Raw genomic sequence first — 20,991 nt, forward strand, 5'->3', positions numbered from 1 at the left:
ACCTCCGCTTTCCTTTGAGTATCTCACGGTAGCTAGGGAAGAGTAGGGACATCCATTCAAGATCTGGAGTTATTCATTTTAGATTTGTTCATTCTAGATTTGGACTTACTCACATAATCATACTAATAGCCAAAAGAATCATTGAATCCCCAGATGAAATTGCATAGATTAGTGGCACAAGTTAGGTCTTACAAAAAATTCAGCTATTTCTTTGTGCTTGAAACTAATAACAGCAACATCTATTCAATGTCTTGCAAGTGTATCTCTCTGTTTGAAAGTAAATGTTTATATTTGATCTTATCACAGTTGTTTGGCTATTTCCTCAACAAAGCCTCTGTGTACAGAGTTATCAGGCCTTTCTGGGATGTCTTGATTTTCTTGATAAGTGTTCTGTTTTGTCATTGCTACCTTTTAAAATGTGTGTACTGGTACTGAGGCTTGAACTCATGGCCTGGGCACTGTCCCTTAGCTCTCTCACTCATAGCAGGCACTCTACCACTTGAGTCACAGCTTCACATTCAGCTTTTTGAAACATTTTTTTTGGTGGTTAAGTGTAGATAAGAGTCTCATGGTTGAATAAGTTTACACTACCACCAACAGTGTAGTAGTGATCCCTCCTGGCCACATCCCCTCCAGCATCTGTTGTTATTAGTTTTCCTGATCCTGGCCATTCTAACTGGAGTGAGGTGGAAGCTTAGAGTTGTTTTGATTTGCATTTCTTTTATGGCCAGAGATGTTGAGCATTTCTTCATGTGTCTATAGGCCATTCTTATTTCTTCTTCAGAGAAGACTCTGAAGACTTTGGCCCATCTTTTAATGGGATGGTTGTTATTTGGAGATTAGTTTTGGAGTGATTCAAATTTTTGAGCTGTGGATATATTTTAGATATGAGGCCTTTGTCCGTTGTATGGTTAGTGAAGATCTTCTCCCACTCTGTAGGCTTTCTAGTTAATTGCTAGCTATGTCCTTTGTCATACAGAAGCTCTGCAGTTTAATGCAGTCCCACTTATCCAGTCATTCTTTGATTTGTTTTGTTTCTGGGTTCTTATTAAGAAAGTTTCGACCTGTGCCAAGGAGAGCAGTATGGCAGTTCCTCAAAAGCCTAAACATAGAGCTCCCCTATGACCCAGCAATTCCACTCTTGGCATTCACCCAATCATCCAGAAACAAAGACATACTAAATCCACCAGCACAACAATGTTCATTGCAGCACTATTTACCATAGCAAAGATATGGAACCAACCTAGATGTCCCTCAGTTGATGAGTGGATCAATAAGATGTGGTATTTATACACAATGGAATTCTATGCTGCCATCAGAAAGGACAACATCGCCCCATTTGTAAGGAAATGGAAAGACTCAGAAAAAATCCTATTAAGTGAAGTAAGCCAGACCCAAAGGAACATAGGCTCAATGGTTTCCCTCATTTGTCATAATCAGTAGAAACCTTGGGCTCTCCTAGCAGAGATTTACAACAGAACAAAACCTAGATACATAAGGCCATATAGTATGACGCTAAATGAAAGGACCTCCAGGATACAGAAACAAAAGTCATATAATGAGTGATTATTGTCCTTAATGTACTGTTATATCTCATCTCTTTGCAGTTCATTGGTTATCTCATATTGTTACAGCATTTTACCTTGGTATCTGATATATTGTACATATGTTTATCTGGTTATTTGAAATAGCATAGGGAAGGGGGGGAAACAAGATGAGGGGCAGGGTGGGGGGAGGGAAATGAAGACCAAAACATGAGAAAGGGTATCAATGTATGTGAAGTAATGCACCTTCTACCTAGCAAATATAATGTAACCCTTCTATTAATTATAATAAAAATGTCTCAAAAAAAAAACCCCAAAACCAAAAAAGAGTCTCATGGATTTTCCTGCCCAGACTGGCTTCAAACCATGATCCTCAGATCTCAGCATCCTGAGTTGCTAGGCTTACAGTCGTGAGCCATCGACACCCAGCTGCCATTGCTATTTTTACATGGGGAAAGGTAACACTGATGTGGTAACTATTAGAATATGCTTGTATCTAATGCGCATGTAGGGAGTCAAAACCGCATCTCTAGAGATATGACTTGTAGCCTATCACAGTGCAAGTGCGTTTCTGGCCCTATGAATGTGGTGTGTATATAATCAGACATTCACAGTGCATGTGCATTTCTGGCTCTGAGACTGTGCTATGGAGTTAGCAGACATTCACGACCACCGCGCTCCACTCCCTCTGACGACGTGAACAAAGCAGCTGCCAGCCTGCTTCCCACTGACATCCATGGAGATGAAGCACTCTGTAACCACAGGGTATTTTTTCACTGAAGTGTTCTACAGATTATGAGAAAGAGTAGAGTCTCTTTTAAGAGACAAGTGTGCATTTTGAGGGCACACTCGTGCCTGAGGAGGCCTCAGGCAGGCACAGTCATAAAATAAGTCTTCAAAAGAATAATACTTCTATTTGTTCTGCCAAATCCAAAGACAGAGTGGAAAGGACCCAGTAAATCAAAATTTTGTTCCTGAAATTAAACATCTTTTCTATGTGATGCACATACTTGGACTGCCCAGAAAAAAAATATACATATATATATAAAGTATCGTGAGAGGAACCAATATATGCTTACATAGTAACATTTAAGAGACAGATCTGTTTAAAATGCATTAGATAATATTTTAAACCAACTTATTATAGACAGTAGATACTTCTGAAATTAGAAATCTTTCAAAAATCTATTTATGAGCTATAGGATGATTTTACATAATTTATTCTAATAACATAGGCTGTGAAGACAAAAATATTTATTACTGAACATGCCACAAATTTCAGCCATAAAAATAGCTCTAATTTATATTATCACTGCATATATTTGACATATAATTGTTGTGTATTATACAAAGAAAAAAGAAAGTGTCAAAAGATAAGATTATTTCCTCTCGACTAATGAGAATTACTTGGAATAATGAGAGAAACATAAATGTTAAATATGAGTATCTTGAGTAATTCCTATCATCTTTTACTTATTTGCCGTGTGGCAATATAAAATCACTTATTATTTGCACTTTAATTCATTTAATATAATAATAGCTCCTACCATGCCTGTTCATTCATGAACTGGTTATGATAACAGTTATGAAACTTAATTTTGAGTGGGGAACATGACCTAGTGGTAGAGTGCTAACCTAGCATCCAGGTTCAATTCCTTGATACCTTATACACAGAAAAACACTTTTTAAAGTGCTGCTGTAGCTCAAGTGGTAGAGCGCCCACCTTGAGAAAGCCCAAGGACAGTGCTCAGGTTCTGAGGTCAAGCCCTAGGACTGGGAAAAAAAACTTAATTGTAAGATTCAACATACTAATCTGGTGGAGGGGGAAGTAATTAGCTTAAAATCAGATTACCAAATCCCCTTCTTTGACTATGTGAATTTGAAAAGTCACTATCATTTCAAGTTTATAAGCCTCTATCATTCTCCCTACATGAAAATTCTCACTGGCCGGTGCACCATCATTTCAGCTCTGCCTCTACTTCCCGTGTTCCTGCTGCTTACCTGGAGATAGTCACCTGGATTTATCTACCCAGAATCATGAGCCTCAGTTCTCATGAACTCCTCAGATCTCAGCCTCCTGAGTAGCTAGGATTACAGGCATGAGCTGGAAGCACCAGGCTTAGGAAATTCTCCAAGTATGGCCCCAACCCAAAGCTTCAGAGTCCTGTAGGAACTTGCTAAATGCAAATTCTCAGGCACAGCCAGTCTCGAATCAGAAACTCGGGGACTGGGATACCCACAAACTGGTGTCTGAACATGTCCTAAAATCTGATGGCTGTTGAGCAAAGGAGACAAAACCTGCTGTGAACAGTATCATTTAACTACCTGAGGTCCATTCACATGTATGAACATGCGTGTGTGTAAGGGGTCCACATGCACATCCACATCCACACACATCTGCTCCCCCTTAGTCTACATAGACCAGGGCCTCACGCGAAGAGGCACCACGATATTGATTACAAGTTGCTCTAAAACTGAAATTGATTAAAATAAAATTAAAACGTTTGTGTCCAGTCCAGCAGCACTAAATATTTCTAGAGATATTCCCCCTTCATTTTCTGCACACCATTGCTTCACTTCTGTCCCTAGCCCCAGGTCATGAGCTCTGTAGAATTTCTGTGGCTTCAGTTATTTCTCTGCCAAGCTGGTCAGAGAAATCGGTGAGGAGCCTGAAGATTCCACAGCCAGCCCTATGCCCACATCCTTCCCCCACTGCCCTCCCCCACTGCCCTCCCCCCGCGTGTCAACCCAGCCCCAGGTCGGCACCACAGGAGCAAAGACAAGTACAGGGTCCTCTTCACTTCATCCTCCCTGGCCCTCAGGAGCTCAGGATTCGGACACTGCTGTACTTGGGATGGGAAATGTTCCCCCAAAGCTTCAGCCTCCAGAGCCGGGCTACGAAGAGCTTCCACAGATCCTTTGATGGTGGGCCTCCTTGTGGAGTCACTGGGTGAGGGCTGCCCAAGCTAGCCAGGAGAGCCCAGGCCCCCTCAAGCGTCATCTGAGGCCCAAAGCAGTAGGTCCAATCAACTAGGCATGGTTGGAGACCCAAGATATATCCCCCCTCCTCCACAGAACTCAAAATCCATGCATCATTGCCTTAGAGGGGGGTCAACTTTCTTGGCTTCATTAAATTCTTATTATCTTTAAGTAGTTGTACAGAAGAGTTAGAACTCAACATGTTCATTTCTACTTTCTATGGTGACAGAAAACCATAACCAGGCAGAGGCTCAAGTGGTGTGACAAATGTCAGTCAGGGCCATGTAAGGGTGGGGGGTAGGGAGAGAGGAGGAAGAGACCCACTCAAGTGTCCCCACAGAAGAGGATTTGCAGGCCAGGACTGGGGAGCTGGGTGGAAGATTGGTAAGAGAAGTCATTCTGTTTGGGGAAATCTGACTGAGGAACGCAAACAAGATTCTATGGGGTCAGATATCAAGAGTGAGGTTGAAGACTTTTGATCAGATGTTGAAGGCTGATTGTAAAGTTGGGAATTCAGGATTAACTGCCTTTGGTAAGCATTATTTACTAAACTTCATAGAGTACAGATGGATCTACAGAAACACTCAGAAGCTTCACCAGAGCTTGGCCAACAATGAAATCCTGGTCTTTACAATAAATAAAACTCCCTTTAAATAAAGAACAAAGCCTAAGGATGACAAACCCCATTAGCATTTATCACATGAAATCGTCTTGCACTATAAATAAGGCACACTAATTTCAGATAAGTATCTAGGCCTGGAGATTTGGCCTAGCAGTAGAGTGCTTGCCTAGCATGCACAAAGCCCAGGTTTCCATTCCTCAGTACCACACAAACAGAAAAAGCCAGACGTGGTGCTGTGGCTCAAATGGTAGGGTGCTAACCTTGAGAATACCCAAGGACAGTGCCCAGACTGAGTTTAAACCCCAGGACTGGCAAAAAAAAAAAAAAGATAAGTGTCTATAAAACTTACATATGGTAAATTCTAGGCAAATGGGTTTTGCTTTTTTTTCCCTGAAAGTGTATAATATTTTGACTCAAAAGTATAATTGAATAGACTAAATATTGTACTAAACTTATATCATCTATATATACATATATCATTATGTATATGCATATATAAACAATATACAATTTTTTGTCAATCATGGGACTTGAACTCTAAGCCTGGGCGCTGTCTCTGAGCTCTTCAGCTCAAGTCTATTGCCCTACCCCTGGAGCCACAGCCTCACTTCCAGTTTTCTAGTGGTTAATTGGAGATACAAGTCTCATAGACTTTAGTTCCTGGGCTGACTCTGAACTGTGATCCTCAGATCTCAGCCTCCTGAGTACCTAGAATTAAAGGTGTGAGCCACCATGCCTGGCTAAAATTTGTTTACTTTTTTTGCCAGTCCTGGGGCTTGAACTCAGGGCCTGAGCATTGTGCTTGGGCTTTCTCAAGGTTAGCACTCTACCACTTGAGCCACAGCACCACTTCTGGCTTTTTCTATGGATGTGGTACCAAGGAACTGAAACCAAGTCTTTGTACATGATAGGCAAGCACTCTACCACTAGGCCAAACTCCCCACCCAAAAGACATGATTTAAATATGCATATGTGTATATACAATAACGCATATATATGTAAATTTGTGTGTGTGAGTGTGTGTATGTGGGGGGGGCTTGTGCCAGTAATCAATAAATTGATTACTTAATCTAGCTAACATGCTTAACCATTCTGAAATTGCATACAGGGATTCTACGTTACAGGAGCACAAGTCGTCCCTTCTCAGCCCAAAGCACCCCAAACTGCCATACAACACTACAACATCAGTTACACATAGCACTGTAGCTGGAAACACATTCCAGAGAGATAAACTGGAAATTTTAAAATATCAGAGAAATCCTCTGTGTAGCTGACCAATCCTGTCTCACCTCCCCTGCCCCTGACCAATCCTGTCTCACCTCTCCTCCCCTTAACTAATCCTGTCCCCTCTTCCCCCTCCATCTCTCCAAGCTCATGGTCAGGTTCCTTCAACAACACAAGGACAAACACAGGAACAGTTGAAATCCTACTTTAGAAAAAGCAGCGACTAAGTGGAGGGGAATTCAATTACGGTGTGCACAGAACAGTGTGATTGAACTACCCAGAATAATGAGGTCAAGGAATTCCAGCAAGAATTGCTTCAAGCCTTCCTCCTGTGTGAGTGTAAAATAAACGTGGATCTACAAATATCAACACCAGTCTATTAGTAATATAGTTCACGTTACACTAAATTCTGTCTCCTGGCAACGTTGACACTGCCAACCATGTCTCCTGCCACCTCCGTTAAGAAAGCCAGAAGTAGAGTAGGACAAACACTAACCGCACACACACCAAAACAGGTGGCATTTGTGACCCAAATAACTTGCTTTTCAACAAACACACACTTACAGATGAACACGTGTGCAATAAGAACCAGAATTTCATTCCTACAAAACCTCGAAATCATTCCAAAATACACACCAAACATTTCAGGCATTAATTCAGACATACTTCTCTAAATGAAATCAGGAACATTTTAATTATTGAAAAACAGTTTAAATGTCTGCTGTCTGCTCAGCACTGGTGACACATCTGTAATCCTACTTACTCAGAAGGCTAAGGTCTGAAGGATTGCTATTTGAAGCCAGACGAGGCAGAAACGTTCACAAGATTACCTCTCCAAAATAACTAGCAAAAGGCGGTGTGGAAGAATGATTCAAGCAGTAGACACCAGCCCAACAAGCAAGCAAAGGGGAATAAAACTCTGCGTTAAAACCATCTGTTTCGGGCCGGGAATTTGGCCTTGTGGTTAAAGTGCTTGCCGAGCATGCATGAAGACCCGGGTTCGATTCCTTGGTACCACATACATATAAAAAAGCCAGAAGTGGTGCTGAGGCTCAAGTGGTAGAGCTCTAGCCTTGAGAAAGTCCAAGGACAGTGCTCAGGCCCTGAGCTCAAGCCCAGGACTGGCAAAAAAAAAAAAAAAAAAAAAACATTTGTTTTGTATCCATCACTCAAACCATCAGAAAAGAACTGCATCATTTAAACCAAACTTTAGAATGCTCCATAGTATAAACCCACGATGGCATCAACTCCAGGCAATGATATTGGCTGGTAGATTTAAGTTTGTATTACACACACTCAGAAGTAATCAGTAGTGAAGTTGTTCTTTTTTATATGATTTATCTAAGACTGCTGTCCTTTTCCATTCTAACTGATAAAACATAATTATGGTCACAAGACTTACTTATTTGCAATAATGGTTTCTAAGCTTAGGGCCTTGTACTTGCTAGGCCCCTCTCTCTCCATTGGACCACATATCTGATCTTAAGAATCCTAAAGAAGTAATTTTGCATCAAGGAGAAAACTGCAGCTGTTATTAGGCCTGTTTAGAAATGGGTTTGAAGCCCTGGCCTATTTACTGTCTGGATTGTGATACTTTTCCTTTAACTACACCCCGCTCCACCTTCATCAAAAACAACATGGTCATTATTTCTGTTATTGTTATCTAGTCAGGGACCATGAGTTCTGGTTGTGATGGTTTCCCATTTTGAGTGCATTTGTTCATAGCTTTGCAAATGGTTTGGAAGTGTAACTTTTATCAGGCTTCTTTAACCCTGGAAATGTAGCCTCTGAAAGGGCAGCTGCGAAAGGTCCTGTCTTCGGGGATCTCTGAGCTGCCACTAATTGCTGTTGTGTAAAGCACTTCTGAGATTTGGGTCGAATGTTGCTACAGCAATGCAAAGTGAGCCACTTAAAAATCAAATTGTCACCTGCTCTGGGGGAGGCAGGCAACGCTTGTGCTTTGCTGATAAGGAAGTTAGCTCTTGGTGTGGGCACTCCTGGGGCTAGGGTGTGTGGAGTGTGGAAGGCCAGTGTGCTAAGAAGGCTACCTGCGATCCTGACAACAACAGAAGTCCATTTCTGTCAACTCTCAGATTCATGGATTTATGAACGATCTGCAGTCCACATGGGCAGAGGTCATTTTACCCCGGCCCACTCCGTGGCCACTTAGTGCTGTGTTCTTTAAAGGACCTGATCTCAGGAAGAAGAGAGAGGCACAGCTGGAGACCCCTATCCGGAGCTGGAATCTGGGCTCCCAGTTCCCTCGTACTGCCCAGGTTAGTCTGACTTTGGAATGGGCTAAGATTATTTGAAGACAGGAGTGATGACCCTTGTTTCTGCCAAAGGCCATTTGGCTACTGATAACATCATTCACAGGCTGTACATAATTATCAACTTAAAAATTAGCATGCTGTCTTTGGCCAAATTTTTGATCGAGTCAACTCTGTTGTGATGGCTGGAGCAGCTTGGCTTTGTTGAGACACAGTGTTAGCTGGGATTGGTGCTGCTGTTTTTCTCAGGTTTGAGCCAGTCGGTCTGGAACTTGAAAGGCCTGCTCATAGTGGTAAGTTGCTGCAAACACAATGTGGATTCAACGCCACGCCGCCTCACAGTGGAACACTCATGGCTGTGTACATATCGTTTACAGAACTCAAGCCACGGGAGGCAGTGATACCTGGCCTCCAGGCAGTCACCGCTCTGCAGCTGGAGGACTTGGTGTCATGGGTGATCAGGCGAATGCATCACTGGCTCTTTAGCGTACAGCGTAGTAAACGCGTTCCATTCCATTGACTTGCTTTTCACAGCTTTCCTGGACTCACCAACATACTCAGGGGTCCTAGCAGGCTTCTGCCCTTCCCACGTGGTGAACTAGACCCTGCTCTTCTTTCTGAGCTATACTGTCCTCAACCTCAGTCTAGCTCCAAATGATGTCATGGTTGCTGCAGAGAGCTCAGAAGCTGACCGGCCGGCTTTGATGGTCAGCTCTGCCAGGAACTTGGTAATGTCCACCGTGAACACTGGCTCACACAGTCACTTGCTGCCACTGTTTTCCCTGATAGCTTTCTCTTCCTTTTCTTGGACTGTACCTCACGGGCAGTTTGACCTCACCAGGCAGTCCTCCGCCCTCGGCCTCCACGCTTTCCAGTGAGCACTGTCCTGAGAGTCTTGATCATTCAGTCGTTCCTCACACTGCTGCTGCCAGGTTTTCCATTGGTCTCTGGTGAAGTGATGTACAATGAAATCCGTTTGATCAAGACAGAAAATTCAGGGCTTTCTTGACAAATGCAATGCGCCCTCTATGCAAGCCAGCACGGCTGGAGCTCTGTGTCTGAGAAGGCCACTTCGATCTTGGAATGACGGCTCAAGAGGCCTCATTGATCCAGACAAGTCTGTGCAGCACGTCCTCACCTCTCAGCATGCCAGGCGGGGCTCGCAGCGTCAGCGGTTCTTCTCTTGGCCAAACTCTGTAGTTATCCACCAGGAAAGGCAACCAGCCAGGAAGGTGTTTGTCCATTCTCTCAGCCCAGAACAGGGGAATCAAAAATAGAAATCGGTAGCATCTTCTAATGTGTTATCAATAATTGCGCTGAATCCATAACCCAGCAAGAGGCAGTCCGCCAAGACAAACTAACATTCTGAAAGACTTTGACTTCGTTAACAACTCCGCAGTGCTGACACAGCACTGTTTCACAGATTCTCTCTCTACACGGGGCCTCAGTTTCTTTGCAAATAGCTTGTTCTCCCCATAACTCATCTGAATCACACCGTCTCTTTCTCCATCTCAAAGAGGTCCAGTGAACGTGGCTTATTCCAGGCCACAACTTGGCTACAGAACATCCGTCTCATCCACGTGCATTTCACCTAGCAAACACGAGCCTGTGCTCAGACACCTCTCCAAAACCCTGAATGCCTTCCTTGGTACAAAATATGCCCCATTCATCCTTCTCCGAGTGTGAACTCACTTTGACAGTTGCCTCCTGTCAGATTCAGAGTCTGAGGGTTCACATTTTGGTTTCTTTGTAATAAATAGTCCTAGGGCCTGAACTCGGGGCCTGGGTTTTATCCCTAGGCTTTGTGCTCAAGGCTAGCACCTTACAACTTGAATCACACCTCTACTTCTGGCTTTCCTTGTGACTAATAAGAGCGTCAAGGACTTTCTTGCCCACCCTGGCTTGAGTCCACATCCTCAGATCTCAGCTTCCTGAGTAGCTGGGATACCAGCACAAGCCACTGGCGCCCAGCCGGAGGCTCACATGGAAGTTCCTGACCACATTTAAAATTCTCAGTGTAGGAAAATTAGGAATGTAGTTTTGTTTTTGCATAGGAACACTGAGTACAAAACTAGTTCTTAAACTCAGAAAACACAGGATTAAAAATACTGCTTTCTAACTACTTCACCAAGATTCTTTTTTTATATCAGTGAAATCAATACTTCTTGGCAAATAGTCATGCCTCAGGAAAAGCAAATCTGAAGAATGAGTGATATCTAGATTAAATTTACTTAAGTGTCTGATTACGAAATTACCTAGTATACAAATGAAAAGATGTATTCCACACAAGTACTCAACAGACAAAATAAGAAATTCAGTCAAATAAGTCACATCATTGAATTGATCAATCAACAACAATTTAATGACCTATTATTTTCTCCCTTTTTTTTCTGAACTGTCTTACTAGTTTTATTTTATTTTATTTATTCTGTCTCTGAGCTCTTCAGCCCAAGGCTACTGCCCTACCCTTGAGCCAAGCCCCACTTCCCATTTTCTAGAGGTTCATTGGAGATAAGAGTATCAGGTCCTTTTGTGCCCAGGATGGCTTTGAACCTTGATCCTCAGATCTCAGCCTTCTGAGTAGCTAGGATTACAGGTGTGACCTACCACGTCTGGCTTGTCTTACTAGTTTTAGAAATTTGTTTTATATTCTGAATGGGAGCCCTTTGTCAGTTATGGAATCTCATGATTATAGAAATGTTTAATTTAGTGTTACTTTTTTAAATATATTTTTTTCTTATTTGCTTATTTAAAAGTTACCAAGTTTCCCCCCAAAGTCATAACAATATTTTTCAATTTGTCTTTAAGAACATACTGATTTTGTCATTTAGGTCATATCACTGCTTTCATATTAAATAATAATCATGCATTTCTTAGTGCATTGGGTTTGAGTAATGTGCCTTCTGTGGTCCATTTTGGAAAGATTCAGGATAGACCACATCTCTAATTCACAGCTCATCCTCACCTCAGTGCCCTCTGAGTCCCACCTCTAACCTGCTCGCACATCCATAAATGTGTGGATCAGAATTTGTCATATTGTCTTAGTTATAATGAATTCATAGTAAGCCTTGACATCTGCCAGACTTCTTATATTCTTTTTCTTCAGTCTCTGTTTGCTACTGTGAACCTTTTTGACATATTTCTCTGTCTCTTTCTCTGTCTCTCTGTTTCTATCTCTCTCTTTCTCTACCAATCAATCTATCTATATGTACATATGTAAGAAGTTATATAATTCGGGCCCGGGAGTTTGGCCTAGCGGTTAAAGTGCTTGCCTAGCATGCACAAGGACCCGGGTTCGATTCCTCGGTATCCCACATACACAACCAAGCCGGAAGTGGCAGAGACGAGACACAACCAAGCCGGAAGTGGCAGAGACAAGACTGCGATTGGCTGCTGATCACAGGGTAGGAAAGTAGCCCCAGCAGAAGAGGGCACAGTGACCCCAGCAGGTGCTGGTGAGTGACAGCCACCCTAGCTGGTAAGGACCCTCAGCCCGGGAGAAGTGGATTCTGCAGCACATGCAAAGTTAGAGTCAAAAAGAACTCATTACCAATTGGATTTGGTGTGTGGAAGAAATGTAAAAAACTGACACCAAGATTTACGACTACAACAATTTGAAGAATGGGACTGCCAATAAAGAAAAAAGTCTACGAGAGGAAGAAGGAACTAAAAAAACACTATTTTAAACACTTCTAACATTTAAAGTATTCTCTATGAGAAGTTGTCTTCATAGTTAACTTTCAAATTCCCCCAATGCCAAAACAGAACAAAGGAAATGCATCAATGAATACTTATTAAAAATACCTAAAAATCCTAAATACTAAAATAAATACAGATTTCTTCAACTCTCTCCATCAAAGATCAAAGTTTTCAATAATGTGAAACCTATTCTGTATACAAGAAAACCAATGACACAATTTATGGTAAGATTAAAAGTGTATAGGTTCCAAATATAAAAAGACAATGAAAGGCAAATGGGAAAATGCCATTAGCTAAAATAAGAATGAGGAACAAAAGAGACTGCTAAATATTTGACTAAAGGAATCATACGCTGTTGGTGTAGCGTGAGTTGTGTGTGTGTGTGTGTGTGTGTGTGCATACACACTTTGACAATTGTTTCCTCTCCGCAGTGCTTACTGCCAAGAGTGGCTGACAGAATCATTATTCTGAATCTCAGAGTGGGGCCTACAGTGAGTCCCAGCCAGCTCATACACGCATACGACAGGGAAAACAATACACTCTTATTTTTAGAAATGTGCTAAAATGCCTCTGTTCTGAATAATAAACTGGCTTTGGAAATGTATACGCTTAGCCCTAAACTCGGTCCATGCAATCACAGATCCTTCCGAGCAGTCCAAATGATTGTGAAGAACTTTACAAAAGCCCAATGCCTGGGAAGCTGTAGACCATTTTAATTGACAGGACACTGCTCCTGTGGCCTTGACCTCTGAAGAAGCCCTGGGAGCCTCGGCGAGGCCCTCAGAGATTCAGAGAAACACATGCAGCTCGCTGCCCCATGCTTGGCCCGCTCTGCGCCTTCAGAAATTAGAATTGGATGTGCTCAGAATGTAAATTCACTTGAAGTTTCCTCTAGACGTTTTATCTTTCAAAAGAACCTTTAGTAGGTTTACTTTTATCTTTAATTACTTTATATGACCTGATACTATGAAAAGTTTTCATAATGTGAAAGGCGATGGTCTCATTCATCTTGGTAGCTCTCTTAGGTGTCCGAAATCATTGCTTTGGGGAGATGTCCACAAAAAGAAGGAATGTGAGCTAAATGCCAGTAGCTTACATCTGTAAATCCTAACGACACGGAAGGCTGAGATTAGAGAACATGGTTCAAAGCCAGCCCCAGCAGAAAAGTCCCTGAGATTCTTATCTCCAAATAACTCCAAAAAAAACCAACAAAAACAAATACAAAACCAACAAAAAGAAATGTGGCTCAAGTTTGAGAGAGCCAGCTTTGAGCTGAAAGCTCTACAGAGTGTACAAGGCCCTGAGCTCAACACAAGAAAGAATGTGATTTCTGTTCAAATCTAAATTGTAAAATAGGTGCACAAATCTTACAGGATCAAAAAAAAAAAGTAATCTTCTAACAAACTGGGCCATGAGATGATTGGTTGACATTTCAGATGAATGGCTCAGCGCTCTGGTACATTTCAAACTACATGGTTCTCTCCATTTAATCCTCAATATCTAATTGTGGAATGTTTAATATATATACACATATATATATTTACTCTATATGACTCTGGTAGATAAAAAAATCTCTTGGCTACAAATCCACAGGTATAAAATATTAACACTGGGTCATAAAGACCCAGTGCATAAACCACTTGCTTTAATTCAGTTCTTACAAATACCAAATACATGACCCTTGTATTTTGGATCTGTTATTCAATGAGCTAACTCACGCTGGGGAAAATTTCACCATAGAGAAGCACAAGTTGCATGTCCTTTTCTTATATACTCCAACTAAGCAACTGATGTTGAATGTTTTTAAGAACATGGGAAGATAAAGATGCCAATGTCACTTGAAGGAAAAAGTCACAGACATATCACTTATTTAGGAAACACCATCTTTCCTAAAGGTTAGTAATTTTCATCGCAAGCTGATTTCAATCTATTCTGTGTGCCAAGAGCCATGCTGAAAATTCTGTGGCGTTTTTGTTTTTAACTCAGTATTAAAATGCCCACATTTCTTTGCTCTCTTGCTTTCATGTCTGTCTCTCTCTCTCTCAAATTAATGGTCCAGATCCTTTTAACTTTTAGAAGTCAGTATAAAAACAACCTTCAGCTTTTTCTCTTGCATCATTTTTACCTAATTAGCAGAGGTTTTGTTTGGACCCATTTGAACTGTGACTTGTCACACAATAATCCATTAAGGCTTAGTAATATGTGGGAAATCATGGTTTGGCTTTTACATAGGCTGGGATTTCATAAGACAAGCCACTTCAAAACCAGGCATTTCTTTCCCTATTGAAATTTAAGACACAATTGTCTTTTTCAGGTTTCCCCAAGTTTCTGAATATTCTGAACTGTTTACATCACTTCATGCCAATGGAATGATTTATTATAATTTCATCTTTTTCTGACCTTGTGAAACATAAATAACAGCAAATAAGAAGAATTAATTTTCCCTTTTTAAACGTTCCCTACAAAACCTGAAATGTGGCACTCGTGGCCTGCCCCTCCTCTCATTTTGCCACTAGGAATTGTTTCATCATCAGATTTGCTGCTAAGGGTAGAACCGTGCTCCTCCATGCTCAAGCTAAGTGACTCACGTTCCCTTATACTCTTTCCTAACACCTCCATCCTGGAGCTAATTTTTTCCTAGTATGAGTGCCTCTAATTATGGCAGTCCTCAATGGTTCTGGAATGTGACCTCATGAGGCTTGATCTTGTCACTTTCTAATATCTTTTGATGGAGTGGAACTTTTTATATCATTGTAGACTCACTTTCCATTTCCTTCATGGTTCAAAGGTCTTTGCCTTATCTACATCAAGAAAATATTCATTTACTATTTCTGGAAGACTTATAAGGTATCCATTAACTTGAGATATGTAATCTAACAGTTCTGTGCATTAACACCATAATTCTCTTTATTTACAATGGACATCCAGTTAACCTATTACTACTTAGTGAAAGATCACTCTTAACTATTCGTCTGTATATTAGACATAAATCAAGTATCCAATTTTGTATGGGTCTATTTTAAGATATCTCTTCTTGTTTGTCTAACTATATACCCTACTAAAGGTTGAATTTTCTAAATGATCATCTTTATAGAAATTCTTGATGTAACTACCATTTTAATTCTCCTTTGTCCATATTACTGAGGATCATTTTGAACTCCATTTGAATTATAAAATGTAGTTGTTAATTCTAAAGTAAAACACAATCTGTTTTTCAAGTACCCAGCTTGGTGTGAACAATTGGAAAAACTAAATTTTTTGTACATTTTGATGAGCCAATATATGAACTCAATACATCCTACCCTATGCTATGAATTTCATTCATTTTTCTCATTATTGTCTTATTTTCTGATAGTAGAGGTCTTAGTGTCTTTTATGATTAAAAAAAAATCATAACTCAGAAAATGCCAGCCCTCTGTGGATGTTTATTTCAGGTCTAAGTCCTTATCTGGTCAGTGCTTTCTTTCTCATCTATGCTTAGCTACTCCTACCTAAGTTTTTATTGTATCCATCAAATGCACACAAACTAATCATAGATTCCCAGTCAATGTCTATCTACCTTTCACTTCATTCCTGTCCCCTTTGGAGAATTATCTTCTGTTTTTCCCACAAGCTTAGGTATGTCCGTATAGGTGTGTTTTGCTTTCAAATAACTTTCTTAGCTATTAGTTTTTTTTTTCAATAGGCTTTTCAGTTATGTCATTTGTCTTGGTGTCAGAGTAAAAGTCACTAAATATATCCTCCCCTTTCATTTTTCAACTTTGGTTAGTATTTGATTTTATACATACATTTAAGTTACACTAAGAATAACAAATTCAAAAAAGTAAAGGCTTACATATTCATGTTTACCTCCTGTATAAGAACTTCTGGGATAAAGAAACTGGGGTCCTACCCCTATCAAATCAAAGTTTCTGTCATAGCTTGCTTCAGCCCTTCTATACCAGTAATGTTCAATGTACTAAGCCAATAAACTGCTAGGAATTACATCAGTCAAGAAATCCAGATCTCATTTACTGGTGTTTGTGCCTCTCCCACACCCATTAGTTGAAGCCTGACCTGCCTGTGGTGGCGTTAGGAGGGGGAGGGGGCATTGGGGAAGGCTGTGGGACCACAGGGGTGGGGCCCTCAAATGTGGGATTAGTGCTCTCCAAAGAGTAAACGAAAAGGTTTCCGTTTTCTGCCACAGGATGACATGGTGGGAAGACAGCCTGGCAGCAAAGCAGGAAGGGGATCCATACCAGACACTCCATCTCTACTGTTTTTCTCTCAGACTGTACCAGTGTCAGAACTATGAGAAATAAACACTTATTGTTGAAGCCTCCCAGGTATATAATAAAAATACGCATGTGTAGACTGCATCCCTGAGGGTATAACCGGTAGTTGCTTAACAGAAATTGGCTAATAGTTATAATCAGACCCCAAGACAACTATGCACATAAAACTTCTTCTATTCACCCAACGTTTAAGTCTTGAAAATAGACATATGGAACCGTCAGGGGCATCGATAGTACAGACATAATGTCAATGGATTTACAAGTCAGCATTATCCATCACATAACTATAATGTGCTTACACTCCCATTTTTGAGTATTACACTTAAATAGGCTGAATTATGTTTTTAAAAGTTAAGTGCACTCTCTCCATCTGCCAGATTCTAACTCCTGATTTCTTTCCACTGAATTAACTTCTGAAGCTGTGACAGACACCACGATCAATATTTAGACATCATCCACTTCCTATCAGCCTCTGTTGTCGCACTTACAGGCAACTTCATTAAAAGGCTTTGAAAATAAAAATCTGGGTTCAAACTTGCCAAGAAAACTTGCTCTAAGACTCAGTTATAATGACTGGGGAGAGGAACAGATGAACCAAGGTTGTCTTTTTAAAAAGCACAATGGAAATTATTTGTATAAAACCTGACATCAAGTTGAACCAGAGGGCAGAATAAAATAATCGAATTCGTAGTACGTAAGTGAAACCCAGGAAACCATTTAAAAATAACATCTGAGTTCCTGGCCATACTATTTTGGAATTCTTTCCAAATGCCCTATTGTATTCTCCCCGAGTGCTTGAGACAGTCCTTGAACCTGTATGGACTTAACACCAACAGAAATGGTGAACGTCCTTCATAACCCTCTAGTAGGTAGCCTTCTACCAAAGGATTTTTAAACATATGTGGGAACTGTGTATGACACTGATATGATACATCTATCAATGCATCTTAATAGTTCACAAAATATTTAGCAACTCCCTGGCACATTTAAATATTTGCATAGAAAAGAATGACTACAGGAGATTTTTTTTAACACCATGAATATTTGTTAAGGACGTAACCTAGAAAACACTGATTAAATTTCATAATTTGTTAGAAGTAATTTTAAGACATTTGCCTAAAATCAGAGCTAAAGTATAGCATTTGCTTTAATATTTTTAAAAAACATTTTCTCTCATTTCTCTATTTTCAAGTAGTATGAATGGACGACTTGCCTTTCATTGTATTTTAGTTATAGGTGGAGAAACTGTATTTTAAAAGACTAAAATGGCTTTTATTTTAAGCTATTTACTTAAATTCAAATGTATGTTGCATAATAATGCCTGAAATAGTCAATTTCTACATATCATATTTGACAGAAAAAATCATGTCAAAGCAATATAAATTAATTCATTAAGAAGGAGAATATTAACAAGAAAAGGGAAGAGAAAGAGAAGAGAAAGCAGTGGAAGAAGGAAAAGAGAAGATTATCCATGCCCCACCTACTAAACCCCTACTTTAAACATGGCGCCAGCAGAGCTGGGAACACGTGGTTCACATTTGTCATCCTAGATGCTCAGGAAGCTGACTGTCTAGGGAAGATGGTTGTCACAGGCCAGTCGAGGCAGAAAAGTATGAGAGACTCCCTTCTTTACCAATACCTGAGTGTGGTGACAAATAACTAAGGCAGGAACCTAAAAATGGGCAGATCCAGGTCCAGATGCACATCTGGGCAAGAAGCAAGACCCTAGCTCCAAAATCACCAGTTATAAATAAAGGGCTGGTGGCACGGCTCAATTGTGGAGCCTTTGCTAGCAAATATAAGATCAAAGTTCAAGCCCCAGTGTCTTGGGAAAAAGATAAAAGATTGGATCTGGTTTTCATCAAATACAAAAATTGTCACATTCTTAGTCTAAAATGTAAGGACTTATATCACCTGACTCACTACCATTCCCATCTAAAACTTCCAACTCAAGACAAACGAAACTTTCTATGGTCAGAGACTGTACCGGTCTTTCTCAGATCCCTGGAACGTGCTGCTTATCTCTTGCATCTAGCCCTTCCTTTCCTTCCATCGCCTTCTCTCTTCAGTTTTCCCATTGTCTTCTCCACTCATCTAGCTCGCCCGGGATTTTTCAATATCAGCTGTAGCCTTGACTCCTCTGTGAAGTGCTGCCTCTCGGCACCCTTCTTTGGGAAACCCTAGGCGTCCCTCTTCAGGGTTCACTTGACGAGTTGTGCAAACCTTTTCACTCCTCATCCTGTCCCCTACAATGTGCAGTCCACAACTCTGAGGTGTGTGGATTACTACAGGGCTAAGTCTGTGAATCAAGGACCCTTCCAAACTCAGCTCTCAGGGCATGCTTTTCACAATAACAAGTCACACATGTTCATTTCTGTGAGACGGAGGGAATGGCCCCAGTCTGACAATGACTTCAATGTCTTTTAAAATTATGAAAAGTCGTTTGCAACAGTATAAGTTGCTTGACAATTTTCAACACATTGTCCTGCTTTATTGATCACAGACCTAGACTCTCGTTTAATATCTGCAAAATGAACTTTTCACGAGGGAATGGGAATGCCTGAATTAAGAACTCCACAGAGAATTCACAAAGCTCAAAAACATGCCAATTCTGTCCAAAAGCAAGTCTGTGGAGCGGGAGGTTCTGTTGCTGCTGAGACCGCAAGAGTGTTTGGTAATTAATCTGAGCTTCGGGGAATTTCAAATGGTTGCCAACACGTTTAAAATTTTAGATCTGTTGTTTGATGGGGCATCCCCTAGCACTGGTCATTCCGCGGGAAATAAAACAAATGTAAAAACTTGAGCTTCACTTTGACTTATTTGGTCAAAGGAACATAACAAATATTTACAGAAATATAGTTTGACTTCAAATAAAGCTAGATAGCTCCAGTGACTACACTGTGAAATCTTCTTGATTTGATTATGTGTGAGTTAACCAGTGGCTATAATTTACTTGTTAACTTTCTTATGTTGGGTTAGATGGGATTTTCTGAGGTTAACCTGAGATGGGCTGCAAGCCTCTGCTTGCTTCTCACCATCAGTCTTGGAAGATCCAGTCCTAGCTCCAAGTGAGAACTGGGCAGTGTAAGCTTCAGATCTAGTCTCAACAAAATCAGCCAGCTCCAGCGCGGGATGCAATATGCAAAAGATGCACCAGATGTAAATGAGATCCAATACACTCAAACACTTCCAAACCAGAGCAGTGGAAGAGATCTGCAGAAAAGCAGGAAAGAAAGGAAGGGAGGAGGGAGAAGAGAGGGAGGGGATATTTGTAAATTAAATGTAATTAGTCACACATACATTTGAATAGAGCATATCTAAAATTGCATACCACATCACAACTGCCAGAGAAGCATCAAAGTTAACAAGAAAGAGAATTCATATTATAGCCATAACATAAAATACCAACTATTTAAAGATGAAACAAACTATAGCAAAGAAAGTTTGATCAAGTAATAACATATTTTATGTAACAATTTTTGCAAAGACAATATCTCTAGAGAGTATCATATCATGAATCAAATACTAGAGAGATCAATATATCCTTCAAATTTAATAGAAAATTTAAAAAACAGAGTTGCTTATATTGGTGAGAGACTTAGAAATCTACCTTTCAATACTACACTGAGTGTACAATATGTTTGCCTGAAAAAAACTCAAAAGGCTGTAAGATTTAAATCTCCAAAGATGAAAATATTGGACTCTATATGATCAATAATCAAACCTAACAATGATACTATTTTTAATTTTTTTATTGTAATTAGTAAAAGGGTTACATGATATTTGCCAGATAGAAGGTGCATTAATTCACATACATTGATACCCTTTCACATGTCTTGGTACCCATTTCCCTCCCCCCCCACCCCCCACCCGTCTTGGTTTTCCCCCCTTCCCTATCAAATTTCAAATATCCAAATACAAATAAATTCAATATATCAGATAACAAAGTGAGATACTATACCAATATGAGATAACCAAGGGACAGCAAATGAGATGAGAGACAACACAGTACATTAAGGACAACAATCATTCATTATATGGCTTTTGTTTCAATATCCTGGAGGTCCTTTCAATTAGCTTCACATTATATGGCCTTATGTATCCAGATTTTGCTCTATTGCAGATCTCTGCTAGCACTGAAACAAACACTTGTAAGCAGACACACAGGAAATGGTTACAATATAAGAAGAACGCTCCTACCTGTCATTCCATGGACTGGAACCCTTGTCTGGTGCTCCTCTACCGGATCCTTCTGGATCTGCCAAGAACACACAAAGGAAAAGCTTAGCGTCCTCCACCTCCTTACCCACAGTCCTCCCTGACTCCAGCTCACTCTGTTCTGCACTGCAGTGCATCATGACTTAAGTTCTTTGAAGATT

Source organism: Megascapheus bottae, chromosome 10, assembly GCF_031878675.1.
Source record: "Megascapheus bottae isolate mThoBot1 chromosome 10, mThoBot2.hap1, whole genome shotgun sequence".
NCBI classification, from domain to species: domain Eukaryota; kingdom Metazoa; phylum Chordata; class Mammalia; order Rodentia; family Geomyidae; genus Megascapheus; species Megascapheus bottae.